Source organism: Nyctibius grandis, chromosome Z (assembly GCF_013368605.1).
Source record: "Nyctibius grandis isolate bNycGra1 chromosome Z, bNycGra1.pri, whole genome shotgun sequence".
Lineage (NCBI taxonomy): Eukaryota > Metazoa > Chordata > Aves > Nyctibiiformes > Nyctibiidae > Nyctibius > Nyctibius grandis.
The window spans coordinates 60,041,167-60,068,705 of NC_090695.1; the positions used below are offsets into that span (position 1 = coordinate 60,041,167).

Below are 27,539 nucleotides of genomic sequence, written 5' to 3' on the forward strand. Positions count from 1 at the left end.
AGCCCACAAGTACAGTATGGGCAGGACCTAAAACATGCCAAGACCAGTGGAGGAGGCTTGACATCATCGCAAGACTCACTGTCGCACATGGATGGATGACTTGACCTTCTAAGGGCACAAATGTGGCAGTGTTCAGGTATTAAAGTTTGAAATGAAAATGTGTCTGTCTGAAGAGAGTCTGTCCTGGCAGAACCTGCACGTCCTAGTCAGAAGCAGTTCCCACCCTCCCACCCGCACACATTCAGACACCCCAATTCAACTTTCAATAGCCAAACAATGCCACTTGCCTGAGAGAGAGAGAGCAGCAACAACCCAAGGAGTAGCAGCTGGAAAGCTGTACCACTGCAATGCTGATGTACCTGCAGGGTTACAAGAGGAAAATGTTAAAACATTTCTGTCTTTGGGAATGAAAATGACCGTCTCACTTTTCATCTCAGTGTGTGAAGAGCCACACATTGGGAAGCTGCAGCTCTCAGCGGAGGAGCTGCCCAGCAAGCTTCCAGATAACAGCTCGAGCTGCAGAGGACCTGCAGCTTAGCAAGAGAACAGGCTGTCTTCAGCTGGTTTTGGAGGCTACAACATCCTGCTGTGTCTACAAAAACAGGAGGCAAATCCTCAAGTGGTATAAATCTGCACAGCGTCAATAACTTCAAAAGATTGGTGCAAGTTTATATAAAAGGAGAAGTAATCTCACTTTGGCAGACACCCAGAAAGGTCTTCAGGGCAGTAACAATCACTTTGTCCTCTTTGTATGAATCTAAACACAGTGGTACTTTGGCCCACATGTGACTCTTAAGATGCTAGGGCAACTAGTAACAGTAGTAACTTAACAGTTCTTACAAAACACTGCATAACACCAAAACATGGAGAGGATAAATTAAATTAAAAACTATAGCTTTACTACTCTCTTTGCCCTGTAAGACCCACATCATATCCTACAGAGCAAGTATTGGCAAAGCTATTATTACTTCAGCCACAAAATGCTATATTGATAGTTACTCAGCTTTTACTTCATATTAGTTTTCCTTCCGCTTTACACAAGATGGTTGCTGTAGCTAGATGGCCTCCATCAAGTTTTATGCTCTCTAGAAATCTGAGTTCATTTAGAAAATAAGGCAAAATATATTAGCCAGACTCTCTCTTACATGGTGTTTATAATTCAGCATGCAAAATGTTAATGATCTCTTGAAATATGTGTATGCTTTCATACCTTTTTCTCCTGAACTTTCACCCAATGCAGATCTCTGATCTATGTAAGACATTTCTGCCAGCACAAGACAGGATCAGGCAGAAAACAGAGAGAGGAGGGAGAATACTAGAATTGGGGTCTGGGAAGGGGAGGGAAGCTTGCCATATCCCAGAAGTCAAACTGCTTATGGAACGAGTTTTGTTTTTTTTTCTAGCACCAGTCTAACAATGTTTGCGATATCCTAGCCTAAGACTCAGCATACCAAATTCTACACCATAAAAAGCAGTCAAAATGCAGAAATGCAGTGCTGTGCCCAGAAAATTCTGATATTTCAGAATTCTTTTCTTCCCAATTAGCAACAGTATTGACAGGCTATATCAAAATTTTGTGTAAAAAAATCTGAAAAAAAATCCTTTCTGGAATTACCCAAATCTGACTAGGTTGAAGCGCTTGGTTTAATCTCTGCTGTCTGACATATTACACATTGCAGCATGACATATTAAACAATATTTGAAATGGCAAAAAATTAAATGAAAGGTTCTTAAATCATCCAAACCCCCAAAGATTTCATATCGTGCTCCCAGTAACATTGGTTAAATGTTTCTGACTTTGCTGAACTGAGACAAAATTGTCATTAAAATTCTGCTACGAAATTTTTATTCTGCTTTGCCTTCTACTTTTCCTAATCATTATCAAATCCTTAAAGAGGTGATAAATATGTTTGATATGCTCTGAAACTGGAATGGGAGCATTTTATGCCCTGTTCACACAGGTGTGAAGGACAGTACGAGGTACAAGTAGAAGGCCTGGCGAGCCATGCACTCAATGAGCTAATGGTGCTTAGAAGGGATCCGGAGGCAGTACACTGCTGCAACATGCCTCCACTGCAGCAGCTGTTAGTCTGCTGGAAACGGAAATGGCACAGTGGTAGAAGATTAGAAACATGCTCAGGTATTGAGTTTTGACCCTCTGCTGGCAAGTCTGATTTAATAAAATTCGATGTTTTTATTATACCTGGATAAGGTGCAATTACGTTGCTCTCATTCTTTCTGGCTCACTTCCTAGCTAGTATTAATACTTGTTAGACTTCGATCGCTGAGGGCAAATTTGGGCCTTGTTCTCCAAGAAGCATTGTTAGTGGCGTGGACTGGACTCCTGAAAAGAAGTGAATTAATTTTGTCACAGATGAAGCCTGCAATATTACAGAAGTCAAACTGCTTATGCAGTGGTCTTGATCTGGGATAATTTCTGTGCATCTTTCATTACCATGCTGTTTTCCAAAATGAATGAGTAGTCCAGCCTGCAGAATTGATGTTCAGCTTTAATTGCTTAGCGCTGGATCTTTTGCCTTACCACAGACAAACCTCACCCATATATTTTAGCTTTGAATTAGTTCAGGTTTCTTTTCATCTGCTATTAATTCAAAGGCTTTGTTCCAATAGTCACTTTCATTCTCTTTCTCCTTCATCACCTGTCGCTTCCCCTCCCTCCACGTGTCAGTCTTTACCCTATCTTCTAACCACAGGAAAAAGAAAGCCAACCTCCTCTATACCAGGGAAGAACACATTTTGAATGACCTCCATATTTCCACCTTACCTTGCAATATCTGTTTCTACAGTGACTGTAGTGAATACAAACACAAATTAAGCAAACTCATTCTTTTCACTTTAATTTTCTGTTTTCTGGAGATGATGAATTTTAATGTCTATGGCTTCAAGAGACCCACAACAATGTCAGGTCACAGCACAAGATCAGGAGGGATGAACACCATCCCAGCTGCGCTACTTATTGCAGTCCTTGCTGTATTAGAAGCTGAGCCTCAGAGGCTGGGAGCAGTGCTCTTTGGTATTCAGGCTCTGACTAGGATTTGGTGTTCCCACACATTTAAAGGTTTGAGTCCCATACTCTGACACCAGTTTCCTCTATTATCTTGGGAAGTCACCAAATCTCTCTATGCCTTTGTAATGGGAAGTAATAATCCTTGCTTGTCCACTGCAGGATCTTTGAGATGGCAATCATTTTTTATTAGTCTCTACAATGCCAAACACAACAGAACACTTATCTAGATCTGCGGGAATGACTGTATTACAAGCACTAGGAATAATTAGGAATAGCCAGTAATACTGTTGTGTCGTGGCTCATCTCGAGTAGTTTCTATTACTTTGTCTGGACTACACAGAGGTGGACCACGTCGGAGTCAGAAAGTAGATCTCCAAAGCTGTAAGTACACAGTCATAAGATGTCTTCATCTAAATTCCCAGTGAGGTTTTTAATTTCTGAAAACATTAGGCACAAACAGAAGACCTGGGGCATACTAGGGAGTGAGTTTATAGTGCATCCTGTGCTCTGCTGTTAACAGTTCTTTGCATGGAGCCATACCTGCACAGTGGAAATTAAAACAGACAAGACTGGGGCTGTTGGTGTACCAGGCTAGTGGTTGTGCTGAGAATAGCTGTGTAAATCAACTTAGCTGCTACTCAGCTAAGCTAAAGCAGCAGATTTCCCTAGTATAATCCACTGACCAAGTGAGGATGTGAGTCTTTCACAACCCTGTACTGTGAAGACTGGCTGTGTAGTACAGGCTGTAGAGACCAAGAGGGAATTCCTTACTTAATCCCTCACAGCAGCCATCACATCATCAAAGATTAACCAGCAGCAACATACATATTCTAGCAGCTGTCTTTCTTTCAGAAGCAAATAACTCACTCAACAAATTCTCACCAACAGTAGCTGCTAGAAATATTGAATCTTTTTAAGACAACTTAAAAAAAAATTAGCCAACGAACAAGCAGCGCGGAATACCATAGTAGATATTTCATGTAGAGTGGGGCACTTCCCACGTTGAGGATCTATTTCTGCAAACTCCCCTCATCCTGTTCATGACATAGAGTACATGAAGGTACAGTGGCAGATTATGAAAGCATTGGTTAATATGCTGACAACAGCCCCCTCCCATCAGTGTTGGATCCTGTGAAAACAGATCTACGGTTTGGATGTCTCAAAGTTCAGCTGACTTGAAAGAGCAGATGGCTCATATTGGGGAAGACTAAGGCAGCCTGCATAAGGAAGCACTTTGAATAATTCAGCATTTCACCATCTACTTCCTAGGGGGTTATATGGTCTGTATTATTCAAGCACCATGCAGTCTGGCTGTTCCAGTGAAGCAGTGGCCAGAGACTGTGCTCAATTTATCAGTTTATCAAATATAAAGAAACAAATCATTTGCCAAAGCCACACAGTAAAGATGGTGCTGAACTAGCTAAATCCTTCCCCTTCCTAACTATTGCAAGGTGCTCCTACGAGGTGCTCTCCCCTTTTGTTGAAAGGCTGACAGTTGCACTGTTTTTCTTGTTTCCTCACTCAAATAGCCATTCTCTGATGACTAGTAAGAAGCCTCACCCATCCAGTCAGAGTCAGGCTGAGCTACATTCACCCAGCACTTTTGACTGCCAAGTCTAAATAGCAGCAACTGTTATGCCTAACTACAGAACAGCTGCCCCTTAAAACAGTCACAGCTGGTTTACTGCGCAGGGGGCCATCTGCTCATGCGACACAGATGGCTAAGAACAGAGCAGCTCTGGGCTTTGCTCTTTTCCCTGGCTCCGGGTCAAAGTAAGATGAGAGTTTTGATCTTCATATTATCAGAGAGATGACCTCTCTCTGACTGAGGGAGGCTTCTGCAACACGTAGGACATGTCACAGTCAGCATGGGGAACTGGCAGAGCAGCTGCAGAATGGGCCAGGGGGTTGCTGCAGCTACCTGGTATGTTCTCCCAGAGGAGATCAAAATGTCCACACAGCACACCACTCCTCTAAGCACCTGCACAGAGACAGAAACAAAGAGCTTCTGGGGATCCACATGTCCTCAGGCGTAAGGAGAAAGAATCTTTTTATGATCACACTTTAAAAAATTGTGAAACACTCAGATACCATAGTAGTGTCTAAGAAGAGAAAGAGGTTAAAAAAAAGAAGCAAGCTGTGGAAATTATGAAAAAAATAGGGCTTGAAGAAGAGTACAGACTAGTCCTAAATCTAGGTCTTACGGCTCTGGAGTCTTATACCTCCCCGCTAACTCGTCTGGGATGTATTTAGCCAACTGTGTTGCACTGTTCTGTATTCTGAGGTTCCTGTTCAGAAAACGAGAGAGTTTGAGCAAGCTTGAAATCTGGTTTCAAGTACATGGATAATCTAGCTGAAGTAAAAAGATTACTTATGTACTTAAAGTGAAGCACATGCATAAATGCCTTGCTGAATAGGTGTTAAAGTAATCAAGACAATTTCTACAGGTGAAAGATTTGCCACTTAAACTCATGCACAGTGACCCTGGAAGCATCTAGTCACATGTGAATTTTAAGACAGAAACTGACAATGACAGAGAAAATGGATATATGAAAGATAAACTGTTCAGTGGAAAGAAAAAAACAGTGACATAAGCACTAAATCTTTAGGATTCTCATTCAAAAATAACCGTGTTGCTGTGAGATAGTTATAGACAAAGCTGAACATGTACATTTTGCTGAAGTTCCTCCTATTAAAGTATGAGGCCTACTGAGATCCTGTAAAGACCAAAAATTCAAGTAGCAGCAGGAAAAATGATCCTCTCTTAAAAACCTGATGTCTTACTTAGGCCTAGGTCTTAAAGAGTTCCCTGGGGCTCTAGATGAACTGGGATAAAACTGCATGAATGGCGATTTGAAGGGAGTGGGAAGGGTAGGGATACCCTAGGGATAGCAAAGAACCATGCTCCCAATTCCTGTTGTAAATGGCAAGCAGCTCTGAGATTATTACACATCTTCACATGCACCTCATTTCCTATAATAGTGACTTCAGTGTATTCAATTGTCCTTTCACTTAAATGGGTAAAGCAACATAACTTATCAGAAATTAATGACTTCTTATGCTCCAAAAATGCATTCACAGAATAGAGTTGAGTAAACTTGGAATCTACTCTCTGACTTTGATTTCCTAAACATCAGCATGGAGCAGGGTTATGAGCTGCAGATTTAGAGTTTGCCATTACTTTACAAGAGAATGTCCTCTCTTGTTCCATTCAGGTGAATTTGGGGTCTGGATTGATTGTTCTCAGCACCCTCCATGTTCTGCACTTCTTCGCAAGTGTCCCTCAGCTTACTCTCAATGAATTTTAATTTTCCCCAGACCACTGTCAGCTTCTGACCTCAGCTGTAGCAAACCAAACAGTCTCGATTCAAAGCTGAAGCAACACCACAGGTGATGGAAATCAGTAGAAATGGTTCTGCAGAACATACACAGAGAGAACACCATTCTGCCTGTGAACTTTTTTCTAGAGGCTAGAGGAGCCCACCTAGAAAAGTAAAAAATGACACCTCCCATTGGCTTTTACTCATCCAAGACCAGAAGCTCTTTGAGAAATGGCCAACAAAATCTACATCTAGTAGTCTAGAAGGCATCTGCTTCTTTTTGTTACCATAGCATGTCAGCATTTCTCATACTTCAACACATATGTCCATGACATTCCTTGGGAGGTCAGCATGGGTTCTGGAAATTGAGAATTTTCTTGGAACTCAGGCATTTTTAAGCTTTAAAATAACTCCCAGCACTTTCATGCTTTGGCTGATCATGTCGCTCATTTCCTTGTGTGTTTCTGGGAAGCTGGTGTAAGTCTCTCCACTCTCAAGCCATGCTCACAGTATCAGAGCAGAAAGTCACACAACTTGGAGACAGTGAGATAGACTAGTAAGTAATCTCCCTCTCTAATGGCCAATGAAGATCTCATCACTCATTCTGCACTTATTACACGTAGAATTCTTGTTGGTGTCACTTTATTCTGCATCTAAACTTTCCTGGAAGAATGACTGGAATGTGTGACAGGCAAAGACAGCTAAATCAAAATTACAGCTATGAATCAACACACAGAGAGACTGAAGGCCAAAGCTGCTGACTCTTTTGCTATGGAGCTTGTCTGGATTTGCCCCATATAATCAAGGACAATGTCTAGACAAATAGGACAGTGACTAAAAAAAGAATCAACACAAGAAGAAGAAGAAAAAAAAAAATCATACCTGTGAATTTTAGCCTAACTTTCAAGTAACACTGTACAGTTGTCACCTCTACATAAATGTAGTGCTACATTCAGCTTCACAGATGCACATGTTCTGTGAAACACTCTCCTGTGAAATCCTTATATTTAACGAAGTTGTCAGTATAACAGTGTCCTGGGAACAAGGAGGAGGATAAATGAGACTTACAGTTCCTCAGTGTGATATTAATTTAATAACATGACAAAAAGTTGATTGGATAGTTGTCACTTTAGTACCAGCTTTCTGCCGCCGGACATTGATCATTCTTTGGGTGACTTGGATTCATGACATTTCCACTCATTGTGGTTTGTTACATAGCTTGCAGCTCCAGAGAACAAGCTGTTCTCCAGCTCCAAGTCCCTGTGCTTTGGGCCTGTAACAGCACCTGTTTGTATTTGCTCAAAGGCAAGAACCAATAGACCTATGAAGTGTTGCTGCACTCCGGCCAGTGTTATGCGTTATGAATCTTGTCAAGCAAACCTTGTCCCACGCATAAAAGCGGCAGTACAGATAAACTGCTGGCTTTCAATGGCATTGCTCACTGTAGTCTAAGGAGAATTCAGGAATTTGTTCTTCCTTAAAAATACAAATGAGAGCAGGTCTATGATGCTTTTTTTTTTTACAAATAGCATCTCTAAAAGACTTCCTTTGCTGTTTCCTTGAGCTAATGTATATTGTTTTGAATAAAAAGTTGTTTGGGAAACAAGTAGAGACTCTTAACATGGTACTATTAGGAAACATTATGGTCCTATCAGAAATGCAGGGACAAGACTTATCAGTTGGGTCTCTGACTTGAGATTAAACTTGTTCTATTATGTCTCAGATCAGTGACCGAAACAGAAAAGCAGCAAGATGTAACGCCCTGGTCTGTCCTTCAAAGAGGAGACAGTCCTCATTCCTCCTTCTCTGCTAGACCAAGCTATAAGTTTGCTGCAGCAAGAGATAACAGTCTTGTTGCTGTTGTTGTGCTCTTACTGTCTTCATTTGGAACTCTGGTCCCTGAACATTTCTATTCTGTGAGGGTGTTTCTCAAAGACTCTTTTTTCCAAAACTTTGGAGTACTCCATGTACTCAATTGTTTGCTCCAGCCAAATATTTAACGAAACCTCAAAGTGTTGGACATGAAGAAAACAAGTTCACATTCATCTCTAATGTGGTGGGATGAGAGCAAAACACTGACAGATATGCACACAGTAACATGTGACCGACTACTGACAAGTAGGCCTGGCAGAGTCCCATAAACGTGCACATGTGAGGGAGGATGCACAACTCAGCTGAGCACTCACACTGCCTGAACTGGGACTGGCAAACAATACTGGACAAATTGTGAAGAATTCAGTGGCAGATATATATTTGCATGATAAACTGGCAAGTGCCACTAAAAAAACATATGTTGCATGGCTCATTTGAACAGGGCTACCTTCTGAAAATTACCTTCTGCTTTGCCTGTTTTCCATTTGAGTCTATAGTTGGAAAGCCAAAGCTTTCTCTCTGAACACTGTTACCATTAAGCAGTGCAGAGAAAGTGGGATTCAGAGCGGCCAACTTCTAAGGCTGGATTGCACCTCTGAAGACTGCAAAAGAGAAGCTATACATTGCAAGAGGATGTTGACTCAGTGGGCAAGTGGGCATATTTGGCACTAGTGCTTACAAGTGCTAAGCTTACAAGTGCTAAACTTACAAGTGCTCATCAAAGTTAGTTCTGAAGTAGGGTTTTATGTCTACCACCAAGATGGGGCATAAATGAAAAGATGTCATAACTGGCATTTTCAGGTTGTAGAAGAGGTTAGAGCATGGTGCTGTTACATACAAATCCAGATGTTTGAGCTTCATAAGGTACAATGAAATTCACTATTATTAAGGATACACCTCGTATATATTCTTCCTGAATTCATAATGACAATACTTGGTACAGCCAAAGACTGTGGTAGAAACAGGTAGAAACAAATAGAAATAGGTAGAAAAAGAAAATGCGGAAACGGCCATCCCATGCATAGACATGTCCCCTTCAGCCATCTGAAAGAAATGCTGCTCTCCTACTAACTATCCAACCAGTAAGTATCTCCCTCAAGTAACTGGTCAATGACAGGCATACATTGCTTTGCAAAAGACTGGGAAAGCAAGTGGAGGTGGATGCTTTTAAAAACGAAATGCCTAGATTGATGCTCTAATCCGTCTCTTGTACAGGTATTAGAGGCTGCATTCTGTTCCCAGATGCCCATTGTCTATTGAAAACTCTGTGAAAGAGTCATATGCCTTATTTCTTCACTTTCATGAAGGCACTGAGAAGGACTCAGGAGGCCTTCAGCTACGTTATGCCACATTAATCTACACAGAGCTTTATGACCAAGAACAGCAAAGTAGTCATGCATGACTCGAGGCAAAAAAAAAAATCTCCTTTTTTCTTTTTGTGGTACTTCTTCTCTTGCTGCTGTATGAATCCACAGAGCTGATCAACAGCTCTGAAGCAACTCCAATTTTCTGCAGTCTGCTCATCTGATGTTGGCCAGTCAAATTTAGCTGTTGCTCATACTCCATCCCTTGACTTCATGGGGCATAGGTAATTAATTTGCTACGTATCTATTGCAGACGAAAAGCCAGAATTATACACTCAAAAGCAAGCCTGATTTTAGTTTTAGCATTGCAATCCCAAGCCAATGCCAGTGTCTCTCTACTATCTCCCTGGGAATGGTTTGCAGTTCTTTCTTTGCTGTGTCATGACTAGCTCTTTGTATCTTCCTGTTCATTTCCTCCTTCAGCTTTCCACTGCCAACTACATGTCAGCCTTTTCAGTATAAGGCTATAAATGCCTTACTGGCTTTCTTGTCTCATTGTTTTTGACACTGTGCAGCAAGAAGGATATGCTTCTGTTTCAGTAAAGTGAACATTTAGTCTTGGTCTAAATGCCAGCAAAGTGGACTAGGGAAATAACAATAAGCCAAAACACCCACAGACAATAAAGCTAAAAGTAGGCTGTCATGTTCAGATCTTTTTTGCATTCTTCTTTTCATCGAGAACTTTGAATCATGAATCTTAAGCAGGGCAGGGAATGTGTCTAGCATTATTTTCATGGCACTGATGCATGAACTCATTCAAGATGCTTGGCACTGGGTCCCCCTATAGCTCTGATGTTCTTTGAAGTTTCATACCGCTTCAAAGCAGAAGGAGTAATTTACTTGTGCTGTTCAGATTACAAAGGCCTGCCAACAGGGGTGTAGCTCACATACTGGTCTGTCGAGGTCCTGAGTGGCACTGTCATCTGTCACTCAAGATTCTGCTTAATTCGTTTTCATGCTCACGCTAATAAAAAAGCGCTATTGGCACTTGGGATCTTGTTCACCTAGTGACTGCAAAACTCTTTGCAGAAAGTCAGTAAACATATTTGCAACACATTAATGAGTGTGGATGTCATCCACAATTTAAATGGCTTTCTCATAATACTTCAAGGTATTCATTGTATACAATGAGCCCACTGAATCCCCATCAGTCAACTGTTATGGCAACAGATCGCTTTTGCATTGTTATAATATGCTGACAGCTAGCTAGAATAGCCTAGCTATAAAAATACCATCTTCCAAAAAATTAAAGAGTGGGTCACAGAACAGCCATCACAACAATGTAACTGAGACATTGTTATTTCGCTGTCACTGGAGCTCTCTGTCGACTATTGTGAAATAGCTTCTGCTTCTTAGTATTTTGTTGGCTTCTTAGTTTACCAGTGAACAACGAAGACTGTGTATCAGGCCAGCTGTTAGGGGAGTCTTTGATCTGATCAGAGATACAATTATACAGCTGAAGACATTGTTTGGTAGTGAGCTAATCCTTCTGGAATTATATGGGTTTAATCTCAGGTGAGTATTATGCAAATAGCATTTCAGTGACAGGCAGGTGAGCTGGTAAGATCTTTGTCCTCACTGTACAAATGAGTTTGGGTGCACATGGATAGAAGAAGAAAAAGTGGCTATGAAAATAAAGGAAATAAGACCATATTATTTAATAATAAATAATAATAATAATGCTGGAAAACAATGCTTTTTCATTTGAAACAAGCAGCACAAAATATTGTGCAAAGCTCTCAAGCAAAGGTGTTTAGAGAAAGAGAAAACATTTACCATGAACTGAAATACAACATATGCCATTGATAGGAAAACAGTTTGTCCTGGTTTGGCCTAAACCAGGCCGATTTTCCTTTCGGTGATTTTTGCTTTCAGCTAAGTCTCCTCTAAGTAACTGCACTTTCTGAAACTAACTGCATGTTTTGCAGACAGTGTCTGCTTCCAGGATTGATAACGCTCGAAGTTTGTAGTTATCACTGAGGCACCGGTAGGGATGTTGTGCAGAAAGGCTCTTGCTGTACTTATTCTTAGAGAAACCAAGTTCACTGCTAAATTCCTCACTGCTTACGAGTGAAGAGCCGAAGGGGGGTCGCAGCTGCAGGGGGCAGCGGACAGGGCAGGTGACCCAAAATTGACCAACGAGGGTATTCCATCCCATACACGTCATTCTCAGTATAAAGCGGGGGGATCACGAGGGTCTCGATTGGTGCGATATTGTCGTCAAGTTTATTCTCAATCCTGGACAGTTTGTCTGACAGTTGTTTAAATGAGTCCTTGTTTTCCTTAGTCAGTTTTTCCACAGCCGAGACACGGGCCTGCAGTGGGGAAGAAATACTATCTTCATACTGTCGCATATAGTTAGCCATTTCGCCCACACTAGGTCGTACCATAGCATCTTCTCCCCAGACTAATATTGACAATGTATGGGCATGTGTTGGTGGAGCACTCTTCACAACCTTCCGGAACATGGATCGGTTGCATTCCACTTCATCAGGATTTACAGGATCTACAATGTCCTGAGGGTGTTTATAAATGAGCTCTTGCACAGCTAGTTCTCTAAGGTAGTTAATACCTTTTTCTATAGTGGTCCATTTGCTTAGGTGGCTCATAACATCATCTTTATAGGGATACCTGCTCTTTACAGCTGACAAGAGTCGCCTCCAGAGACTGATAGTGTTCGACCTTCTTGGAAGCATCTTATCAATACCACCATCTCTGGACAGGGATCCCAACTGTCTGGCTTCTCTACCATCCAATTCTATGCTATCTGCCCCATTATCCCAGCATCGGAGCAACCAGGTAATTATTGGCTCACCGTCATAACGACTAAAATCTTTTCTTATATTTCGCAGTTCTTTCAGGGACAAGGAGTGGTAGGTTATCTCTACTTCCAAGTCCGAGTCCTCCTGTGATTGTTCTGCTTTAGAAGGACCTTTCTTGTCCTTCTTGTGTAATGGGCCTTCTTTAAAAAGACGATCAAGGAAACCCCACTCTGTGTCAGGCCCTGACTCTGACTGAGAAGGGCCCTCACCTGGGTCCCGTGCTGGCTCTGCCTTAGAAGCCTCTGAGTCATCATCCTTCACTTTACTAGCTGATTTCTTTCGGTGTTTTCTCCTGGTTACAGGGGCAGCATGATACCTACCGCTGTTGCTGCACTGACATCTAATCACATAGCACACCAGTAACACATTCAGGACACACGAAAATAACGACATGCCCTGTTCGAATTTTGCAGGAATCAGCTTGGCAAAAAAGGAGCAGATACTATCAAAATCAGTATTAAAAGACGCCCGGCTAGCTCAGTCAGTAGAGCATGGGACTCTTAATCCCAGGGTCGTGGGTTCGTGCCCCACATTGGGCGCCAATAAATCTGTCACGGTTTAAAGCTGGGCTGGCTATTAAACCTGTGGCAGATGCTCTCTGTTATCCCCCCCCCTCCCCCCAGAGGGAAAGGGAAAGGGAAAAGGGAGAGAGACTTCTGGGTTGGAAAATTAAAACAGTTTTAATAAACTATAATAATGAAAAAGAGTATAATAGTAATAATAGAAATAATCAAATATATACAAATATATATACAAAACCAAGACTGAGCTCCCCTGAAGTCAGCCACGTCACCACCGGCACTGCAGGGCAGGCTCCGGGAAGGCCCAGGCTGGGCCTAGCGACGGTCGAGAGCTGGATTCAGGGATGCACGGATCAGGATCGGGGGCAGCAGGAAAACAGACGGAGTCCTCACTGGACACCGGCCATAGCAGAAAGAGGGCGAGACCCTCGTGATCCCCCCGCTTTATACTGAGAATGACGTGTATGGGATGGAATACCCTCGTTGGTCAATTTTGGGTCACCTGCTCTGTCCGCTCCCCCTGCAGCTGCGACCCCCCTTCGGCTCTTCACTCGTAAGCAGTGAGGAATTCAGCAGTGACCTTGGTTTCTCTCAAGAACAAGTACAGCAAGAGCCTTTCTGCACAACATCCCTACCGGTGCCTCAGTGATAACTACAAACTTCGAGCGTTATCAGTCCTGGAAGCAGACACTGTCTGCAAAAACATGCAGTTAGTTTCAGAAAGTGCAGTTACTTAGAGGAGACTTAGCTGAAAGCAAAAATCACCGAAAGGAAAATCGGCCTGGTTTAGGCCAAACCAGGACACAGTTAAATGTGAAGATCTTTTCTAACTCCACAGAGTCACCTCTTCAGTGAGTCAAATAGATTGATGACTGTTTGAAATCAGTGTAGTAGCAACAAAGTCAAACCTGACCCAATGCGTTTAACCTTAGCTGTCAACTTTAAACAGTGGAAATGAGATTAAAGTATGCAAAAAATCTCAAAGTCAGAGCTGCTGAAATATATATCTTTCTGCTGCTACTGCATCTGGCGACCTTGTTTGAGCCCTTCAGTGCCAAGCATTATGTAAAAATATTTCCTTTACTGGGGGGCTAACAGTCAAAATCAAGGAAGAGAAAAGATTAGGAACTGAGAGAGGAGAAGCATGTTTCTGAACTCCTCATCTTCTTTACAGCCACTATGCAGTATTGTCTTCTTTGTGGATTGTTGTGTGGTTAGAATCAGAATTATCAGAAGACAGAAAATCCAGTAACACATCATAGCCAGTCTGAATAGTGCCACATGAAAAGCCAGCGTGTCGCCTGAAAAAAGAATCACATACCCAGTCTTCAGCTTTCAGTGACGAAATAATCTGTGATACAGCCTGCCAGAAATAATTGCGTCTAATAAACTGATTCAAACCACAATGGAATCTGTTATAATTGGGTCAGCTTAGGCAATTTCAGTTTGATTATTCTACGCAAATGATCCCTACATCCTGATCCACAAAACAAACTCCCCAAATCAGAAACTAAATGCAGTGTTGTACTAGCTGAGTTCCTCGGTGCTGAGAGAGACCAGTCGTGTGCTGATGGATTGTAAGTAGCACTCTGAGAAGTTGCAAGACTTTTAGGCTTGCAGCCAGTGGGTACCCAGAAAGATGGGGAACTCTTTCCCTCTTTTGGAATCTTTCCAACATTACTTCAGAGCTGGGAGCTGTAACAAGTGCTGTCACTGCCATAGGAGCTGCATCAGCTGAATACACTGTGGAAAGACGTGCATAATTGGTGGGCGAGTGAAAAGAGGGAGGAAAGGAATTCCCACAAGCCTCAGCCTCAGGACAGCCTAGAGGAGCACCACAAGCCCACATTCCTGCTCTGCACAGAAGCAGAGACGCTGTCAGAAGAGCACACCCTGCCCACAGCAGCCCCCACAGAAGGGAATAATGGAAAGACAAGGTGTCTTTGGTGCTTCCCTTTTTCACACAGTCTGCCCTGAAAACCTCTGGCCATTTTTTGAAGAGGTAAATGCTATGTATACCATGAAACATGAGAATTGGGCCTAAAAAAAGTCTGCAAGCTCTCTACATGCCTATCTACTGACATCAGTGGAGCTATCCCACCTCCAGAGTGACTCTCTCCCCACTTCAAAAGCAAAGAAAAGGAGAGTCTGTTGTGTACTGACAACCCATTTCTCTGTCACAGGGTGTTGTCCAACAATTTAGCCCATTTTTTATGGGTAGCATATAATCTGGTATCCTAAAATAATTCAAGAGTATGGCTGTATAAATGGTAAAATTCAGCAAACTTATCTGTGAAAGATTGATTTGCTTTTGGAATATGACCTTTCTTTTACATCTCCCCAGCTTTTACTGCTTGAATATTCTTCAGGATTTTTGAACATACTCACATTTGCTTTCAAATGTAACAACTTCCACACCAAGATATACTTCAAGACAAAAAGGTAGAGCTTACTAATGGAAATGGGTTGCAAGGTTAAAGGCAAAGAGGTTACTGTTTCTCCATTATGTTCTATGTAGGTGCTTTTACGGTATTTATCATATAATGGGAAGCCTTCATAAATATTCAGTTTTTCCAATTCCAAATATTTGAAAATGAACTTGACTCAAGTATCATAACACTTTAAAAATGTTGGTTCTAATTCACCTGCCTTGTGGTTTTAAGTTTTTAGGTGTTTTCTTTTTCTCCCTTTAGGGCCAGAAGTATTTTTACATTCAAAACAAAAGTATTCACTCCAGAAAGTCCTTTCTGAGCACCTACAGGGACCACATCCCAATTCAGGAAGGTTTTTGAGTCACAACAGCAGCAACCTCCTTGCTTTCCTTGAAACACAGGTAGCCTAACTTCTGCATTTTCTCCTCTCTGCTGGGTTGAGGCAAAAGCTGCAAGCTGGCTGTACCCAGCAAGCAGAAATAACTCAGGCCATACAGAAAACACAGAGTGGTTAGAGATCTGTAGGAGAAAAATCCCCGTGGCCACATCAAGTCCTGTCAGTAGAATCGGGAGGAGTATTTAAAGCTGTTACTACATCCTTGCTCTGTTCTTAAACTTCTCCCTAAACACTGTGTTTTGGCTTACGCTGGAGAAAGAGACCTGGGGTCTGACCAAGTATGTCTCTTCTCCTGCTCTTATAGAATAGGGCAGGGAGGAGAGAAATGCTGTGGTCCCTCTTTGTGAAAGGGCAGACCAGTCAGTGGTTTAAAATACCCACTATTTGACCCACTTGCACATATTGATGTATTCATACAGGGGTATGGAGTGCTGCTTTCTTCTGCAATATTGGCTTGTAGACACGTGTCCTTTCTTTAGCACACTGTTATCTAATTACATGCTTTGGTCAGTAGCTCAGCAATGCCACCAGATAAAGAGACTGCTTGGAGAGGAGGAGAGGATTCTCTTAATCACTAACTGCATGCCAGCTCCTTGCCCATCCAGCACAGCTCCACTTAACTAAACACATATGAATGACTTCTATGTGCTGATGTGCCAAAGCATTGCAAAATACAGGAAGGAGGGCAAAGGCAATGTTATTTTGCTGACTAGGCAGAGAAGGCAGAGCCATCAGTCCTGTCCGTGATAGCTACACTAACATGCCTGGCAACTGGATGCTCATAATGCAGTAAAACTGTTCTTACTGAACTTCTCATCTTCCAGTCCTGTCACGTTAATCAGTGTTATTTTCAGATAAAATAACGGCAGCTAGCAGGAAGCAGGAGTCCTGACAAAGAGTTCAGTGGCTATCTGCAATAGTGTCCTTCCAGAGACAAACTCCCTCCTTAGGGAAGGCAGCCTTGAGTTGTATGTTTCACTGACATTACAATGTTAATTCAATTTGTCCCAAGTGGTATCAACTCTACTCATGCATTCGGAGATTAACTGGTTCACAGGATGTCCCAACTCAAAAACAGCCATTGGGCCCAGAAGCCTGAGCTGAGAGCTTAGGCCTCATAGCTGGTCCTCGTAGCACCAGGTCAGCAATGCATCAAGCAGATAGTTAACATTACACGTGTGCTTAAAGTTCATCATCATTCAGCCAAGCATTTAAGCACACAGTTGAAATCAACTATCTGTGTAAAGTGCTTTGCTAGACCAGATCCTTACATCCACCAAGGTGTGAGATTGAGTTCTCCTACTAAGGCACCAGACACACTTGCGAGAAGGTATAGTGGGAAGCCTTTCCCCTAAAGTTGTTTAATGACACATTAGATAAAGTCACCACGTGTGGAGAGAAAAAAACCCAGAAACCTGTGGGCATTGATTTTTGGCAATGATCATCTCTGAAAAGTCATCAAAAGTTCTGAAGCATCATATCATCTTCAAAAACCCACCAAACAGACAGTCTTGTATAGCTATATCCTGAACTGGAAAACATCCTGCCTTGCAAGAACAGACAAAATATTGGGATATGAAAACCTCGTCCTTGCAAAACTATTTTTAATACAGCAGTTAACATTTGTGCTGACATCCAAATGCTGGATGCTAAAAATACTTTGTCTTCATTCTAGTGCAGAATTTTGGTATGCACAAAGAAATAGCTGCTCTCTTCTTTGAACACAGAACAGGTCTGACTTCTAAGGCTAAACATTGAAAAAAGGCAGAATCCCAGGGCTGTAAGATTACTCTTTTGCTCTAAATTAGATATGCAGTTACTGCAGCTCTGTGGCAAATCAGGTCTTTGAATGTACAAATGGCAAGATGGCTATCTCACTGCAAATTCCGAATAAGGGTAATATTTTTACAAACTGTACAAATACATTGACCACAGTGTTGTAAGGGACCATTCCATCCTCTTGAAAATTAAGTGTCATAACATTTGAATAGTTAAATGAGACTTAAAATATCTTCTTATGTTAAGCAACAATACTTGTAAAAGGCACTTATTCCCACAGACAGCGGAAATGGAACAGTTGGATCCTCCAGTATTTCAGCCAAACAACTTGTCTTCAGCAGGTTCCATATATGTCAGTCACAAATAAACCTTGCTTCCATTTCAAATGTATAGGGTTTCAAATGTATAGGGTTTCCAATTCCTAACTACAAGCACAATCACAGTATGACTTGAAGCACAAAGATTCTTGCCTGTCTTCACACAGAGAAGAGCAAACTTACTATGAGGCTGTGAAGTTTTCCTCCATCTCAGGTTTTCTTTCTGTATGACTCCTTCCCTGCCTCCCACCAGTAACCAGCAGTGATGGCCAGGAATACAAACACAGAAGCTTTGCCTTTGGCTCCTTGTGCAGAACATGTAGAAGCCTGACTACTGGGACACAATGCAAGCCCCAGGTTCCTGGCTGTGGAAGGCAAGCAGAACTGATGGCTGATGTAATTAGAGTTTGGACTTCATCTTTTGCTATGCATGTTTTGAATTTGAGGGAGGAACAATGCTGAGCTTTTCTTCTGACTTTTCTCAATATATGTCAAAGAAGCTGCTTTCACATATAATAAACCCCCTTTCTTTTTGCTAAGAAAAACGAGAAAAAAACTCACTAGAGAAGAATGGTAACAACACATTTGAGTACAAAGACCCAAGGGAAGCAGGAAGAAAATATAAAATTTCTTGAATCACCACAGCAAACCAATTTCCTTCAGAGCCTTCAATACTCCTAGCCAGGAGGAATACAGCTGACGAAGGTTAAAAGCATTGAATTGAGCATGCAGAATAATTCTCAGTGGGCTCAAGGGACAGAGTTGGAATCGGGTTTCAAGGCTGAAGACACTGAGATCTGGGAACATGGTTCAGAAGATTATGAAGCCTGTGAAATGCAAAACTGGAGCTAGTTTGCTAGGCCACTCTCCATCATCTTTGCTAAGTCGTGGCCAACGGGAGAGGTGCCTGAGGACTGGAGGAAAGCGAATGTCACTCCAGTCTTCAAAAAGGGCAAGAAGGAGGACCCGGGTAACTACAGACTGGTCAGCCTCACCTCCATCCCCGGAAAGGTAATGGAACAACTTGTCCTTGGTGCTGTCTCTAGGCACATCAAGGATAGGGGGATCATTAGGGGCCATAAACATGGCTTCACCAAGGGGGAGTCATGCTTAACCAACTTGATAGCCTTTTATGAGGACGTAACCTGGTGGATAGATGATGGTAAAGCTGTGGATGTGGTCTATCTCGATTTCAGTAAAGCGTTTGACACGGTCTCCCACAGCATCCTCGCAGCTAAACTGAGGAAGTGTGGTCTGGATGATCGGGTAGTGAGGTGGATTGTGAACTGGCTGAAGGAAAGAAGCCAGAGAGTGGTGGTCAATGGGACAGAGTCCAGTTGGAGGTCTGTGTCTAGCGGAGTCCCGCAAGGGTCGGTTCTGGGACCAGTTCTATTCAATATATTCATTAATGACTTGGATGAGGGAATAGAGTGCACTGTCAGCAAGTTCGCTGATGACACAAAACTGGGAGGAGTGGCTGACACACCGGAAGGCTGTGCAGCCATTCAGAGGGACCTGGACAGGCTGGAGAGTTGGGCGGGGAGAAATTTAATGAAATATAACCAGGGCAAGTGTAGAGTCCTGCATCTGGGCAAGAACAACCCCATGTATGAGTACAAGTTGGGGACAGACCTGTTGGAGAGCAGTGTAGGGGAAAGGGACCTGGGGGTCCTAGTGGACAGCAGGATGACCATGAGCCAGCAGTGTGCCCTTGTGGCCAAGAAGGCCAATGGCATCCTGGGGTGTATTAGAAGGGGTGTGGTTAGCAGGTCGAGAGAGGTTCTCCTCCCCCTCTCCTCTGCCCTGCTGAGGCCGCATCTGGAATATTGGGTCCAGTTCTGGGCCCCTCAGTTCAAGAAGGACAGGGAACTGCTAGAGAGAGTCCAGCGCAGAGCCACAAAGATGATTAAGGGGGTGGAACATCTCCCTTATGAGGACAGGCTGAGGGAGCTGGGTCTCTTTAGCTTGGAGAAGAGGAGACTGAGGGGTGACCTCATTAATGTTCTTAAATATGTAAAGGGCAAGTGTCATGAGGATGGAGCCAGGCTCTTCTCAGTGACATCCCTTGACAGGACAAGGGACAATGGGTGCAAGCTGGAACACAGGAGGTTCCACATAAATATGAGGAAAAACTTCTTTATGGTGAGGGTGACCAAACACTGGAACAGGCTGCCCAGAGAGGTTGTGGAGTCTCCTTCTCTGGAGACATTCAAAACCCGCCTGGACGCGTTCCTGTGTGATATGGTCTAGGTAATCCTGCTTCGGCAGGGGGATTGGACTAGATGATCTTTCGAGGTCCCTTCCAATCCCTAACATTCTGTGATTCTGTGATTCTGTGATTCTGTAGTTAATACCATAACTTTTTATTGTAGTTGAATTCCCCTCAAGGTGCAAAGATTTTAGTTCAAAATCTTGAAATTTCACTCAACTTCTGTGAACACTTGAAAGGAATTTTGTACTAGCAAGCTCTCCTCAAATGCTGCTACTAGCTTGACGGCTACTTATTTGGAATGAAATGCAAGGGGAGACAGATATTCCTTCATTGATATGTATATGGAAATACTGTGCTTCCTTGTGGACAGCAAGAAACTTAAGTGAATGGGCAAGTTGTACTCCTTCCTCTCCCATTCCATTGGGAGAATTATAGGAAAGTCTCTCTCTCCCAAGTGTATACGATGGCAAAATATGCCAATTACAAATTAAGGAAGGTGGCAAGAGTGTTTTTTTCTTTATGCTGCATGATAGCCCTACTGCAGAACAGTTCTTTACCCTGTCCTTCAGCCATCTTATTTCCAGATCTACCAGGACAGGAAACAGCAGTCTTATTCCAGACTGGGAGATCTTGTTCTCCCCACTTGCTGCTCCTTTTGACCAACCCTTGCTATGGCCAAGCACAGAAGATACAGCAACTTCAACCTTAATTTTTCAAGCCAGAAGATGATTTCATCTGGAGCTGCTTCGTGTATCATTATGTTTACCTATTCTGCAATGTATCTAGACTCTGTAAGTTTAAAATCTCTTGTAAAATCACATTCCTGTCATACATGTTTCTTGGACATTCTCCATTTATCAGAAAGGTCCTTTGAATTAAAAAACATTATTGAAATGTTCTCCCTATATTGTGTGGCCTACAGATTTAAACCAACCTAAAACACTTTGGCAGAAACAGGTTAAAGTAAAAAAGCTCTCCAAACCTGAATTTTCCAGATGCTTCCGCTTAGCTCAAAAAATATATCCCCTATGATCCCTTGTGATGTAGTGTGAGCTTAGTTTCCACTAGCATTAGCCAAAAGCACTGCAGGATGTGTCTCAGAGACAGATTCCTCTTGATGAAAAGGGCAAATATTGTTCAACAAATAGAAAAGTCCCCTGGAATCAAAGCCCAAAAGATTGCATTAACAGAACCTGTCAAATTTGTCCATGTCTTGAAGCCAGCATGATGCAAATGACCCCCATCAGCTGCAGGACAGATCATATCCTTGAGAGGGAGTCCTGCTTGTTCGTTTCACACAGCTCCCTCTATCAGGACTTAGCAATTCATTGACAGCGACAGAGCTGAGGTAGTTTGCAAGCACTGAAAAAAAAAATCCTGCATGGTTTAATAACGCCAATTCTGCCACCTAGCGACTACGGAAAATTAACCTACAGTTTATGAACGGGCTGAGGGAGGATTGGCTCAAGCAGCTACAACTGTGCCATAGCTGGCAGATGGGCACTGCCATAACACTGTCAGTACCCATGGTTCACCCAGGCAGCCTGCCTGCATGCTCAGAGCATAAAACGAAATAGGGTATGCTGCTCAGCAGTGCATAAGAAGGATGACCAAGCCAACGTGTAGAAGCCAGGTCCAGGGCTCGTTCATCAGCACACACTGGATGGAACTGCTGATGACTCCAGACCTTGTCTTCAGGGAGCTCAGTAAGTAGGTTCAGCTATTGCCTGCACAGAAGCACAGCGCTGGTGGAGAGGAAGGCAGCAGACACTGATGTGTTTCCCAGTCCTTTGGCTTACTGGACAGTGAGCCTCATTTGGGCCCCTAATTTCTAGCATATGAGTGGTGGTTCAGCAGGACTGTCCTTCAGCATTCACACAGGAAACCCTTAAAGCACTCACTCAGAGTGAAGCTTCACAGCACTGTTCTCCAGAGGAACTGCCAGCAATCAGCACTCTCTGTCTCAGAAGCCTGTTGGCCATAGAGTAATTCAATGCAATTTCCTAAATGTCAGATGGAGTCCTCTGAGCTGAGCCATACATGAAAAAGGACATCATCTGCATCCAATGGAAATGTACGTGCTCTTCTCTGCCCAGGATCTTGTGACTTTGTTTTCATTGTCCTGTACCATATGCACAGGTTCTAAGAGATAAAGCATTTACAGTGGAAAGGTTGCTGTGCCTGCTGTTACGAAGGGAAATGACAAATAGCACGGTGTTTAGAAACGTGTTTTCAGAGCAAAATCATGTGAGTTAAAACAACTAGGTTCTACACATCTGCCTTGGAAGCATTCCTAGGTTAGATAGGTTCAAACACATTGCTACCTGCTGCAATTCTCAGTGCCTACCTATAGCACAACACTCTTCATGCTTTTGTAAAGGGGATGGTGAATAGATAGAAAACTACAGCTGAAAGGCTAAAGAAGCAAAAATCTGAACTGCATACAGGCCTGTGTTACTAATTAATAAAGTCTGCAATTCATCATTAAAAACTTGGCAGGGCCAGAGCTGCAAATAGAATCCAGGCTTGCCATCTCTATCTTCCTTGCTCTAATGACTTGAAAATCCATTGTCCCTAGGTAGGTGTGCATCTATTTTACATCCTTAGTAAGACTGCTATAAAAAAAGCTACTGGACATGAGCTATGGGGCTGTTGTGGTTTAACTCCAAGCTGGCAACAAAGCCCCACACAGCCGCTCACTCACTCCCCTCACAGTGGGATGGGGGAGAGAATTGGAAGGGTAAAAGTGAGAAAACTCGTGGGTTGAGATAAAGACAGTTTAATAGGTAAAGCAAAAGCCACACACACAAGCAAAACAAGGAATTCATTCACTGCTTCCCATAGGCAGGCATGTGTTCAGCCATCTCCAGGAAAGCAGGGCTCCATCATGTGTGATGGTTACTTGGGAAAACAAACGCCATTACTCTGAACATCACCCCTTCCTTCTTCCCCCAGCTTTATATGCTGAGCATGATGCCATATAGTGTGGAATATCCCTTTGGGCAGTTGGGGTCAGCTGTCCTGGCTGTGTCCCCTCCCAGCTTCTTGTGTACCCCCAGCCTGCTTGCTGGCAGGGCGGTGTGAGAAGCAGAAGAGGCCTTGACTCTGTGTAAGCACTGCTCAGCAATAACAAAAACATCCCTGTGTTACCAACACTGTTTCCAGCACAAATCCAAAACATAGCCACATACCAGCTACTACAAAGAAAATTAACTCTGTCCCAGCCAAAACCTGCACAGGGGCTTTGGTTTCAGTCAGCTGGTTTATTCTTTCTTATATATCTGTAACTCAGAAAATTTCATGAGAATCTGTGGAACTAAAACAAGATGAGCAGAGAGCCCAGTCCAGTGTCTTCAGAACCCTGTATCTCATATACCCAATTAGTGTTGTCCTAGGAAAATAAAGGTAGCTATTCAGGAAGGCATTTCTGTTGGACTTCGGTATACACTTAGCTTTAGACGGTTTCCTGGTTGAAGCTATAGCATTTAAGCAGTTTTTTCAGCTGTGAACTGGAAAAAAAGAAGGAAGTAAGTCAAAAAGCATTTAGTCTCTCTGATGACTGACAGACTTTCTATCATGCAGATATTTTGAAAATCTTTGGAAGGCATTCCTTCCTTTTGTACAGCATGTATTTACCACTTGGATTCCAAGGCACCTGGGATTATCACAGCAATACTGTAAAACATAAGTAAATCAACAGAAAGCCACTTTGTTTTTTTTTCTTCTCCGTACTGTCACACAAAATAGAAATGCTACATTCTTGGTGATTAAACCATGTATTAGCATAACTAAACACAGCAAGATTGTAGCAGGAGAGAGAAGGATGCCAGATTCTTATTCCACAGCATAAGTATTTTATCGTCTGACTCCATCTGGTTTCACAGCCTGTCCTGTTCTGTTCAGGGAATAGGAAATTCTAGCTACTATTTGAACACAGAATCACTAAGGCAGTGTTTGTTTCAATAACAATTTGGATTCAGAAAATAATGATGTGGGGAAAGTGAAAGTTACGTGGATACCAGAGGAGATCCAGAAAATTATTTGATTTTTATCTTCTTCTAAGGAACTTCTAAGAACTCTCTCTCCTTAGAGAGAGAAGGAACTTCAGTGCACACATTAGTGAAGAGAGTGGCTGTTTCTTAGGGGCACAGTGGAGCAGCGTGTAGAGGTCTCTGAAGTGGTCCATCTAAAAGGTCACTCAGGTAAGATACCTGCTGTATGTCTCTCCTGTTTCCTGACACATCTGCTTACAGAACTGTGATGTGGCACAGCAGTACAACCTCAGCATAAGAGCAGCTCCCAAGGGAGATGAGGGGCAGGCCCTCGCCGCTGGCCTTCTCTACAACAGTTCTTATTAGTGAAGGAGCTGACCTTGGGCTCAGACAGCTAAACTTAATTTAGCCAACTAAACTCCTGGAAGGTGGGTGTGCTCTGGGCCCTACATAATGGCAATCTGAAGCAAGAAGGGAGAGGTTGCCTCATCTACTTCTAAAACGTGCAAGAGGATTTCTGGTAATGAGGATGTCATGAGGATGGAGCCAGGCTCTTCTCAGTGACATCCCTTGACAGGACAAGGGGCAATGGGTGCAAGCTGGAACACAGGAGGTTCCACTTAAATTTGAGGAAAAACTTCTTTACGGTGAGGGTGACCGAACACTGGAACAGGCTGCCCAGAGAGGTTGTGGAGTCTCCTTCTCTGGAGACATTCAAAACCCGCCTGGACGCGTTCCTGTGTGATATGGTCTAGGCAATCCTGCCCCGGCAGGGGGATTGGACTAGATGATCTTTCGAGGTCCCTTCCAATCCCTAACATTCTGTGATTCTGTGATTCTGTAATGAAGCTATTACAAGCATACACCTTGGACAGACTTGGTGGATAGACTCCACCCCTCTAAAGTATGCAACATTCACACAGCACTGTTAAAAAAACCCACTTCTTCCACATGTAAATGTTTTCTGCCTGTCAGTTTGAAAAGTGTCTCACCAAATCTTTGGAATTTCAAAGTGACACACTTTTCACTCTCCCTTAACTCCTCCTACCAGAAACAGCCACAAGAGCATCCCTACCAGACACTGCTTCCTGCCCTGGGGTTTTCCAGTGTGCCATGAAAACCGATAAAGCTGCACTGTTTGTACCCAGGGTCTGTTGAAGTCCCTACAGTCAACGCCTAGCTAGCTGCCTTGGTCAAGTTCCTGGAATCCAAGCAGCAAGGTAACAGGGACAGTGACAGGAGGAATAAAGAAAACCTCTTCAGTCAGTTATTAGCACTCATCCCACCTTCCCCCATGTTCTTAGCCTGCTGCCTGGGTCCCTCTACCCTGCTATCTCAGTTCTGTGTCATTAATCAGATGCTCATCAATCCTGCAACAGAAGAGAAACACTTTTGCTTGTCTGCCACAAATGTAATGATGTCACAACAAAAGAGCTATTTTTCAGTGTTACCTGCTCAACAGTGATGTATCTTCAAGTGAAACAACAACATGTTTGGCATGTCAGCCTATTATCTACAGGCAAACTGTTTCTGCTTTTATTGTGGAAGTATTCTCCTACCTGAGAACTTAAAACAACTGTCGACGGAAGCATTAATAGCAGGAAAAACTGGTGCAGATGACTGGAGGCTGGAGTTTGAATGGTGTTAGGAAGAAGCAAAAAGCAACTAGAACATTCTGCAGTACTGTGAAGTTAATGGTCATGGGAAACAGAGAGAAAAAAATTCCTGCAGACAAGTCCTGGCTTTCTACACATTATAAAACAATTTACTTGGCGGATATTATTCCAGTATTTAGGGGAATACTTTGCCAAATGAAACAGATGTAGCCAGAACAAAACAAACCAAACCTAAAAAAACATTGACTGATTGTGTTCCTGTAAAATACTTCTGAGTTTGAATGAACAATCAGAAGCAACAACATCTCTGCAAATTCTGCAGGCGAGCCATAGCCTCCAGGTAATCAAAGACCAGGTAATCAACGAAAAAGTGCTGACAAGAAAAAATGCTTGTAGAAATTAATAGGACTTGCTCTTCTCAATAATAATGCCAGCCAATGTTTTTTCTTTGGTTTTTATACCACAGTGAATATTGCAGACGTGCAAGGATTTTTTTTCCTCACCTGAGCTTTTCGTGGCCTTATACCCCACAGCTGTTGATTTGAGGCTGTGTCAGCCAGCACAAGCCAAGAGACATGGGCAGCCTGATATCTGATACTGCTGAGCAGATGCAACCTATATCTACTGGAGCACATATATTGCTCACAGTACCATCCAGCTGTCCAGGACCAGTAAGGGTGGAAACCTGTCAACTAGACCAGCTAGGTCACACAAGCTCTATGACTTGCAAAGTTTAAATTATTTTCTTAAATAAGCAATGTGATTTTTTTCAAAAAGAAAGTCAAGATTAACAGGAGCTGATGGATGCACAGAACTTGTGAAAGTCTCCATTGTTTCTGCAAGCCAGAAAAATTAAGAAAACAATAGATTTTCAAACATTCTTATGATCACTTACAGGCTTTCACTAAGCAAAGCACTTAGTTATGAGTTTCAAGTTAAGCATGTCTACACATGTAGGAAACATGCAAACTGAGATCATCAATTTCAAATAAATCTTGATGACTGTTTTTATATTTATGTGTATTTATTTTTGTAATTCGAGTGGTGGGCATTGTATAAAAAGAATTTGCTTTTCAAATTTTTAATACCCTCATTTTAAAGGTGAACATGAGTGATGCAAAGAACAACCAAGCAGTGAGACTGGGACCTTTAAAACCCCCCCTAGAAGTAAAATGTCCAGTGAAATTCAGTGTGAAGCCTCTCATACCTTCTCCTGTTAGCTTTCACTGTCAGCTGCATTGCCTGTATGTATACTGACAACTGCAGACAGAGCTGAATTATGCTGAGCCCTGTGACAGTCCCAGCTCTCTATTCACCTTGCTGGTATAACTCAGCCTCAAGGTTTCAAAAGAGCTCACGCACAGGATACCCATCAGTATTTTGAGCTCCATCAGTGTCTATACACCTACATTCACTATATGAACAAGGGTTTGTGTCAATGATAAAGCACTGTTTGGTCTTAAGCCTGCACCTCAGTTGAATGTCAATTCTGAGCCCACCATAGATGTCCTCCATAACTAATAGTCCAGACCTGTACCAATCCAGCAACCTCTAGTTGGCCATTATTATAAGTAAGCTATAAAACCCATTGCAGCCTAAGTCAGCCTCTGGAGAGTGATGTCTCTACTCCTTCTCTCTCATACAAAACACTACACAGAAAGCCAGAGCCACACAACACATTGAATATTGCCATGTCTCCTTTCTTGTCTTATTGTGAGAAAAAGCTGAATCTTCCTTGATGAACATTTCCTTGCATGACATTAAGGAGTGTGGAATGGAACAGTGCCTCCCTCCACAGCCCCTCTTCCCCTCTTCCCTAAGAAAACAAATGGCAGGTCCCTTTAGCATAGTATTTTTTTAGGCAATG

The 27,539-nt window shown here is 42.7% G+C and overlaps 1 long non-coding RNA gene across 2 annotated transcripts in view; it reads right to left on the bottom strand.

Annotated features, from left to right (window-relative positions):
* LOC137676477 (uncharacterized) overlaps positions 1-27,539 on the bottom strand; it is a 51,140-nt gene that overhangs the window by 18,930 nt on the left and 4,671 nt on the right. For both annotated transcript variants that reach the window (XR_011050088.1, XR_011050089.1), the window contains one exon: positions 288-359. This is a non-coding gene — a long non-coding RNA (uncharacterized lncRNA). The remainder of the gene's footprint in view (positions 1-287; positions 360-27,539) is intronic.